Here is a 9,313-nt window from a genome sequence, read left to right as displayed (position 1 = left end):
AGCTGATGCCCCTGCTGTACTTCATGTATAGCCTCAAGAACCATGAGCCAAATAAATTACCCAGTCTCAGGTATTCCTTTTAGAGCAACACAAATGGAGTAACAAATTGTATAAACAATTTTTACCCAACAACATCCTGCTTTTACTTTCAAGCAACCTATGAAAACATTGATGAATATATACAGAATTAATGAGTTATTCATATAAATTTTAGGCTCACATATTACCTTGAGAATTTCACAAAAATTTCAGAAATTGGTTATTTACCTTTCAATCTTTGCTTTAAGCAAGATGAATATTAGGCCCATTTATGGATGAAGAAACAGGCTCAAGGCTGTTGCATGTTTTGCATGAGACTACAAAATTAATAAATGCTTGGAATGAGAATAAAAATAGTGTCTTTTGTGCTAATGTATTTTATCTGACTGACAAATAAAAATTATACTATCTTTGATGAGAGATAATATAATCTAGAACGTCTATAATTTTTCATCTCAAATTCAGAAATCTGATAAAAATTATATATCATGCTAAAAAAGAGAACTAATATATAAGAAATCAAGAAAATAACAGACAAAAGAAAGAGAACAACAGATGGTTTAGTCTTTAAAATAACTATAAAATGGTCAATAAAATAAACACATTAAGAATTTGAGCAAGGAATTAAAATCTATTTTTAAATAGGCAATTCTAGAATGGTGCTATCCAATACAGTAACTACTAGCCACTTGTTGCTATTTAAACTTAAATTAATTCAAGTTAAGTAAAATTTAAAAGTCAGTTCCTTAGTTACACTAGCTGCATTTTAAGTGCTCAGCAGCTACATATGGTTGGTGGTTACCATGTTAAATAGTACAGGTTATAGGACATTTCTATCATCCCAGAAACTTTTATTGGACAACAACGTTCTAGAAATAGAAATTATAATAATTGAAATTAAGACAGTCATAAGTGGGTGTCATATCATACTAAATACAGCAGAACAACAGGTTACTAAACTGAAAAAAAATGGTAATTTGTAAACATCTAAATTTGTAACGGCAGAGTGAGAGCGACAGAACTTCTCTCCCGAAAAACAGCTATTAAAATGGATAAAATTATTTAAAAACAATAACAAAAACATCAACAGTTTAAAGTCTCTAGATACAGTCCTAAGGACATACAGAATATGGAGAAACTCTCTTAAAGATAAATCTACTGAATCTCAGTAAGAACAGTCAGAATCTGTGGCAATTGCACTTGTTCCCTTCCTTACACCCCAAACCTGCTCAGACTTATGGAAATCCTACTCCTGGCACGTGCAACCAAGAAGTCAGACACTCCCTCTACTCTCAATTTTAAGTCTAAAGCTATAGTTTCACTGGTATTTCTCACACCTCTTAGCACTGTATAGCAAAAGCCTATTTTAGGGGGATAAGGCCAAAAAATCTGAAACTCTTTTACCTAGCACCTACTTACAGGGAAGAAGCTGTACTTCATACACAGTAGTCCAAGATTACTTGGGCCTTGACTATCCCTATACAAGCTCACCTGTCAGATAGATTTTCAAAGCTTGATGAACAAGGCAGTAAATCAGGGGCTACCCTTGCACCCAGTGTTGACACTCCAGGAGAAGTGGATCTCAATTTCAACCCCCTGTTCCTGTACAGTGGCACAGAGTTTCTGCCCAGTGGAAGAGAAAGGCTATAAGAGGATAGACTTTCTTTAGAACAGTAAATCAAGTCTATGGCCATACCACCCTGAATGCACCTGATCTTGTCAGAACAGTAAATCAAGAATTTCATGCTTAAAAGTCATGTCCAAGTATGTTCCCTCTCAAGAGTGATCAGAGAAGGAACATCCAAACTACTGACTACATATGTGGTGAAAATAGTAAACTCTGAACTGTGACAGCAACCTTCAAACCAGACATACAAATTCAGTAAATTTGTATGGATAAAAATCGAACTAAAATGATAAAAACACAACCTTTGACCCATAAATAGCCTATGTAACACAGGAATGGTAGCTGCTAAAAAGTAAAACCAAGAGAAGAAATCTGAATAAGGTTATCAGAAGCTGCACATTAAGGAGGGAAATAGACTTCATAGCGTTAGTTCTTTCAACTCACTTAACAAATAAACAAAGACCAAATAAAAACAATAATAACATTAATAATATTTCCAATGGTATCAGTACCAGTGTTGCTACAATATATTATCTAAAATGTCCACTTTTGAACAAAAAAATCATAAGACACGCAAAAAAACAGAAATTATGACCCATTTATAGTAAATAAATGAAACTTCTTTTGAGCTGAGACAAGTATTAGATATAACAGAAAATGGTTTCAGAGAGCAAAGAAAGCCCTGTCTAAACAATTAAAGAAAATATAATAAAAATTTTCCACTAAATAAAAATATAAACAAAGAAGTAGAAATTATTTTTAAAAGAACAAACTAAAAATTCTAACATTGAAAACTATAATAAATAGAGTGAAAAAATATTGGAGGGTTCAATAGTAAATTTGAACAAACACACAATGATTCACACTGTGAATTACTGAAATGTGAATTATTGTGAATGTGAAATTCACAATGTGAATTTCAACATAAATCAATACAAATCAGACAATCTGGAAAAGAGAGAGAGAAAATAATGAAAAAAAAAAAAAATGGAGCCACACAGAAATGTGAGATACCAAGAAAAGCACCCACAAAAATAAAAGCAACAGAGGAAGTGAAAATGAAAAGGGGGCGGAAAAAATATTTGAAAAAATAATGGTTGACAAACTTTACAAATTTGTTGGAAAATATTAATACATACATCTAAGAAGCTCAACAGACATCAAGTAGGATAAAAGCAATAAAAGATACCAGATTCCTACTATAGTCAAAGCTTTGAAAATTAAAGAGAAAATCCTGAAAGCTGTAAGAGGACAAGCGACTCATCACAACCCCAAGATAATTAACAGCAGACATCTCATCAGAAACAATGAAAGCTGAAAGCAGTGGGATATCATATTTAAAGTGCTGAAAGTGAAATAGCTGTCAACCAAGAATTTTAGATTAGGCAAAACTATCTTTCAAAAATTAAGGTGATTTTAGATTAGGCAAAACTATCTTTCAAAAATTAAGGTGAAATAAAGGCATTCCAAGGCTAGTAAAATATCTCAATATGTGTTCTTAATAAGAAGAACTTATTAAAATAAGTTCTTTAGATTGAAATCAAGTAACACCAGATAAATAATTTAAGTTTGTGCACAATAAAACAAAGAATGTCAATAAAAATCATTAGGTACATAATCACAAAAGATGATCTAATTACATATTCATTCTCCTTTATTCTCTTAACTTATTTAAAAAGTTATTGTAGGGCATTCTGGTTTTAGCTTTAACATGTAAAGAGGTTGAAATTTTTGATATATGTTTTACAAGAAAAAGTTGAACAAATGAAAGACTTTAAAAATACTTTTTAAATATTTGATACTAAAATTTAAATTTTAAAATGTTACTTGAAATAGAACCCATCAGCCATAAACTGACCCATCCTGGAAAAAAAAAAAAAAAAAAACGTTAAAAGTTCTTCAGGGTAAGAAAAATGATAAAAATCATAAACCCAGATTACATAAAGAAAGAGCATTGGAGAAACAATATATGAAGGTAAAATAAAAAATTTATTTTTCTTAATTTTAATTGATCTGAAAGATATCATTTAAGTAACAATAGTGAAAAGGTATTGGGGAATTAATAATATATGTATAAGTAAAATGAATGTTGGCAATGCCATAAATGATGGCAAAGAGGAACCGGTAAGACTAGTAGAAGGAATTTGTACTAACTGTGAAGAGATTTGGTATTATTTGATGGAACATAGATCATTTAAACTACTGAACATAGATCATTAAAATACTGAAAAATTTGGGAAAACTAACACAAATATAAAGAAACTTTATAAAAATGATATGCTAACAGAAGAAATAAAGTTGAGTTACATAATTAATCAGAACTAGATAAGGCAGAAAAATCAGAGTGCAGGAGAAACAAAGAACAAATTTAATAAGTAGAAAATACTTACAAACATGAAATATATTAATTCAATTATATTAATAATCAATATGAATATAATTGTATAAATACAGCAGTTAAAAGACAGAGATTGTCAGAGTGGATAAAAACAAGACCTAAATATTTGTGGTCTATAAGAAACCAGATTTAAATGTAAACACGCAGATAGGTTAAAAGTAAAGAATGAAGATCTGTGTCAAACTAACTTTAACCGCCGCCCCCCAAAAAAAGGAACAGCTGTAGTATTAATTTTGAAAAGCTGATGTCAGAACAAACAAAATTTTTAGATATAAAAAGGAGCATTACATAACAATAAATTGATCAATTATCCAAGAACACATAATAATTCGAAACATAAAAATAATGTTAAAATGAAAGAATAAAGTTGGAGGAGCCATACTTCCCAATTTCAAAACTTACTACAAAGCTAAGCAAGAAAGTGGAGTACTGATATGAGAGGAGGCAAACTGGTCAATATCGTAGGCTTGAGTTAGAAATAAACCCACAAATTTATGGCCAAATCATAGTCTACAAGGAAGCCAGGGCAAATCAATGGAGGAAAGAAGCATCTTTTTATCAAATGGTACTGAGACTTCCAGATATTCACATGCAAAACAATAAAGTTGGACCTCTACCTCTCACCATGCACAAAAATTAACTCAAAATTGATTATAGGCCTAAATGGAAGATGAAAATGATAAAATTCTTATGGGGAAACATACAACTAAATATTCACAGCCTTAGATTAGGCATGCTTATTTAAATGACAACAGAAACAAAAGCTATAAAAGAAAAACAGATTAATTTCACTTCATCAAAATTAAGAAATTTTGTGCCTCTTAAGACACCATCAAGAAATTGTAGAAAGATGTCAAAGAATGGTGAAAAGTATTTGTAAATCACTTATCTGATAGAGACTTGTACTCAAAATATAAATAATGTTACAAATCAACAACAACAAAACCCAAATGACCCAATTTTAAAATGGACAAAGTATTTGAATTGCTATATCTACTACATATTGTATGGAGTACAATACACTTACGGAATGTTCTGCATATAAAATGGCCGGAAACAGCAACTCTATAGTTACAGGCTTGATTAGAAGTTGCCTAGAGCTGGGAGTGGAAGAAAAATGAATTACTGATAATGGGTAGAAGGTTTCTTTTTGGGTTGCAAAATGTTGTAAACTGAGATTGTGGTGATGGTTGCACAAGTCTATAAACATACTAAAAATAATTGAAATGTACACTTTAAGTTGGTGAATGTTGTATTAATTATATCTCAATAAAGATGTGTTTTAAAAGATAATACGCAAATTGTCTCACAAAGGAAAAATTTAGAAAATAAACAGAAAAAAATTTGTACATACTGTATAGTAGGACCATCTTAATTTCAGCTTTTCTGTGTTCTCATTTTTGACTCTAACACATTAGTTATTCAGAAAAACATATGTGTTAAAAAACACTTTGCTATTGATTTGAAGTTTTAAACACTGATAATGTTTTTGTATTATTTTAATATGGAGATAGGAGAAATGTACTTTTGGCTATTGATGACTCTTTTGTGCCTTGAATGCTTTAAATGAAAGCTCACTCTCTGTGCAGCACAAAATATTAAGTAAATATGTTAAATTGCTATAATTACTTACATTATTTAAACCCCATTAAAAACATTTTTTGTTTATATGACCCAGAAAAGACAGAACAATACGAAAAATATGAATAATCAAATTGGACTCTGTTTAAACTCTGATTATCACATTTTCAACTTTTAAGTTATATAAGATTTTAGTTTTATCTTGTTTTTAGCTTTACATATTAGACACAATTTATTTTGCTTAATATAGTCAAATTTGCTTTGAATTGCTTACACTTTTACTAATTTCTTTGCTTTACGTTTCTTTTTAAATCCCACAATCTGCCCCTTGGATCACTTCCCCTTTCACTGAAATACCACTTTAACACCTTATTTATTGCAGATCTATTGTTTATCCCTTTATTACATAAATGTATGTATTTCACCCTCATTCTCTAAAGAGAATCTGGATAAATACAAAAATTAAGTTGACAAGTTTTTCTTTCTTTTCTTTTCTTTTTTTTTTTTAACCACACAGCTCTGAATTCTACACTTCCTATTGTCTATTTTTCCTTTGGAGAATTCTGTTGCCAACCTAGTTTTTGTTCCTTTGTAGGTAATCTACTTTTCTCTCTAGTTGTTATTAAAATATTTTATTTATTTTGGGTGTTTTTCAGTTTCACTTTGATGAACCTAGATACTCATTTATTTTATTTTTATTGCTTAGGAAGCACTATGTTCCCTATATATTCAGCAATTTTGATACCACTTAGCCACAGTGACTATTTACATAGATGATTGTGCACTGAGGAAAAGGGAATTCTCAGACGGTTCAAGGATTATTGGTCTAAGGACTAGACTTGACATTTATATCTGGAGAACTGAAGCATCATCAGGGCCCCACTTTTAGAGTGGGGGCATTATAAGTGGCAGTAGTGAATGAAGCCGTGGTCAAAATCTGGCTGGCAATGAGCCCACTGGGTACACTGACATACCCATTACTCAATTGTACAGGTCCTGAATGTATAACTGGGATCAACATACTTGAAATTTGAATTGATCCCTACATTGAGTATTTGACCTGTAACTTAAAACCTAGCAGGTGAGGAGCCAAATGGAAACCTCTGAAACTAGACTTCACTCCAATCATGACAGTACATTAAAAATAATTAGTAATTTAAAAATAATCATGCTTCAGAGGATGGTGGATATTACCCCATCATATTTGCTAGAGAAATTTGATGGACCTTGAAGAATAATTTTAGTCCATAGCAAGTTGAACTAAATAATATCCCTGATCACAGTTTCCATGCAAGATATGGTATTTTTCTTACAGCAGAATAATATGACCTTAGACACATGGTATATGGTTAAATTACGTTCTTCATAAAATTCATATGTTGAAGTCTTTTCTCTTACTATCTAATGTGACTGTACTGGAGACAGGACCTTTAAAAAGGTGATTAATGCAAAATGAGGTCATATGGGTGGGCCCTAATCCAACAAAACTAGTGTCTTTATAAGAACACACAGAGGAAAGACCATGTGAAGACAGAGGGGAAAGATGGCCATCTGCAAGCCAAGGCAAGAGGCCTCTGAAGAAAGAACCCTTCTGGGATCTTGATCTTGGACTTCTAACCTCCAGAACTGTGAGAAAATACATTTCTATTGTTTTAGCCACCTAGTCTGTGGTCTTTGCTACAGCAGCCTAGCAAACCCAGCAAATTAATACACAGTATGTAGTCCTTAAATCAATGGTGACTATGCTCTACTCTATCCCAACTGAAAAAGAGAGTCATAAACAGTTTGCATTTAAATGTAAAGGACAACAATAATCATTCATAATTTTGCTTTCGGGCTTTGCTAACTCTCCTAGTTTTTGTCATAATAAAGTCCACAGAGATTTGGACATCCAGCAGAACTTCACATTGATATCAATAATATCATACTAATTAGGCAACATTAGAAAGTTGTAGCTAGTAGATTAGAGGATTTGGAAAGGCACACAAATAGTATGTCTATCTGTGGGACAGATAGTAGGAGATATACCTTGTGAAGATTCTGGAGCCCACAACAACAGTAAAGAATTTAAAGGTTCAGAGGTCAAGTGTATGTAAGAATATCTTCCCCTGAGTAAAAGAAAAATTGCAGCATCTTGCACTGTATTAGTCTGTTCTCGCACTACTAATAAACACACCTGAGACTGGGTAATTTATAAAGGAAAAATGTTTAATTGACTCACAATTCAGCATGGCTAGAGAGGCCTCAGGAAACTTACAATCATGGTAGATGGGGAAGCAAACACATCCTTCTTCACATGGTGGCAGGAAAGAGAAGAATGACAGTTGAGTGAAGGAGGAAACCCCTTATTAAACCTTCAGATCTAATAAGAACTTACTCACTATCACAAAAATAGCATGGGGGAATCAGCCCCTATGAGTCAATTACCTCCCACCAGATCCCTCCCACCACATGTGGGGATTAAGGGAAGTACAATTCAAAATGAGATTTGGGTGGGAACACAACCAAATCATATCATCCTGACCCTGGCCCCTCCAAAATCTCATGTTCTCACATTTGAATAAGACAATCATACCTTTCCATCAGTGCACTAAAATCTTAGCTTTTTGCAGCATTATCCAAAAGTCTAAATCCAAAGTCTCATCTGAGATAAGGCAAGTCCGTTCTGTTTATAAGCCTTTAAAATCAAAAGCAAGTTAGTTACTCATTAGATACAATGTGGGTGCAGGCATTGGGTAAATACACTAATTCCAAATTTGAAAATTGGACAAAACAAAGGGGCTACAGGCCCCATACAAGTCCAAAATCCAGCATGGCAGTAATTAAATCTTAAAGCTCTAAAATAATCTCCTTTGAATCCATGTCTCACATCCAGATCACGCTAATGCAAGAGGTGGGTTTTCATGGCCTTAGGCAGCTCCACCTCTGTGGCTTTGCAGAGTACAGCCCCCTCCTGCCTGCTTTCATGGGCTGGCATTGAGTGTCTGCTGCTTTTCCAGGCACATGGTGCAAGCTGTCAATGGATCTATTCTGGGGTTTGGAGGACCATGGCCCTCTTCTCACAGCCTCACTAGTCCATCTGTTTGGGGACTCCAACTCTACATTTCTCTTCTGTATTTCCCTAACAAAGGTTTTCCATGAGGGCTCTGCCCCTGCAGCAAACTTCTGCCTGGGTATCCTGGCATTTCCATACATTTTCTGGTCCCCAAACCTTAATTCTTGACTTCTGTGCACACACAGGCTCAATGCCACATGGAAGCCACCAAGGCTTGGGGCTTGCATCCTTTGAAGCAATGGCCTGAGGTGCATGTTGACCCCTTTTAACCACAGCTGGATGTGAAGCAGCTAGGATGCAAGACACTATAACACAAGGCTGCATAGAGCAGGTGGGCCCTGGGCCAAGCCTACAAAACCATTTTTTCCTCCTAGTCCTCCAGGTTTGTGATTGGAGGGCTGCTGTAAAAGTCTCTGACATCCCATGAAGACATTTTCCCCATTGTCTTGGTGATTAACATTAAGCTCCTTGTTACTTATGCAAATTTCTGCACTGGCTTGAACTTCTCTCCAGAAAATGGGTTTTTCTTTTCTACTGCATCATCAGGCTGCAAAATTTCCAAACTTTTATGGCCTGCTTCCTCTTAAATGCTTTGCCTCTTAGAAATTTCTTC

This window comes from Piliocolobus tephrosceles, chromosome 10, assembly GCF_002776525.5.
Source record: "Piliocolobus tephrosceles isolate RC106 chromosome 10, ASM277652v3, whole genome shotgun sequence".
Classification (NCBI taxonomy): domain Eukaryota; kingdom Metazoa; phylum Chordata; class Mammalia; order Primates; family Cercopithecidae; genus Piliocolobus; species Piliocolobus tephrosceles.
Note: the sequence above shows the minus strand (reverse complement) of the source record.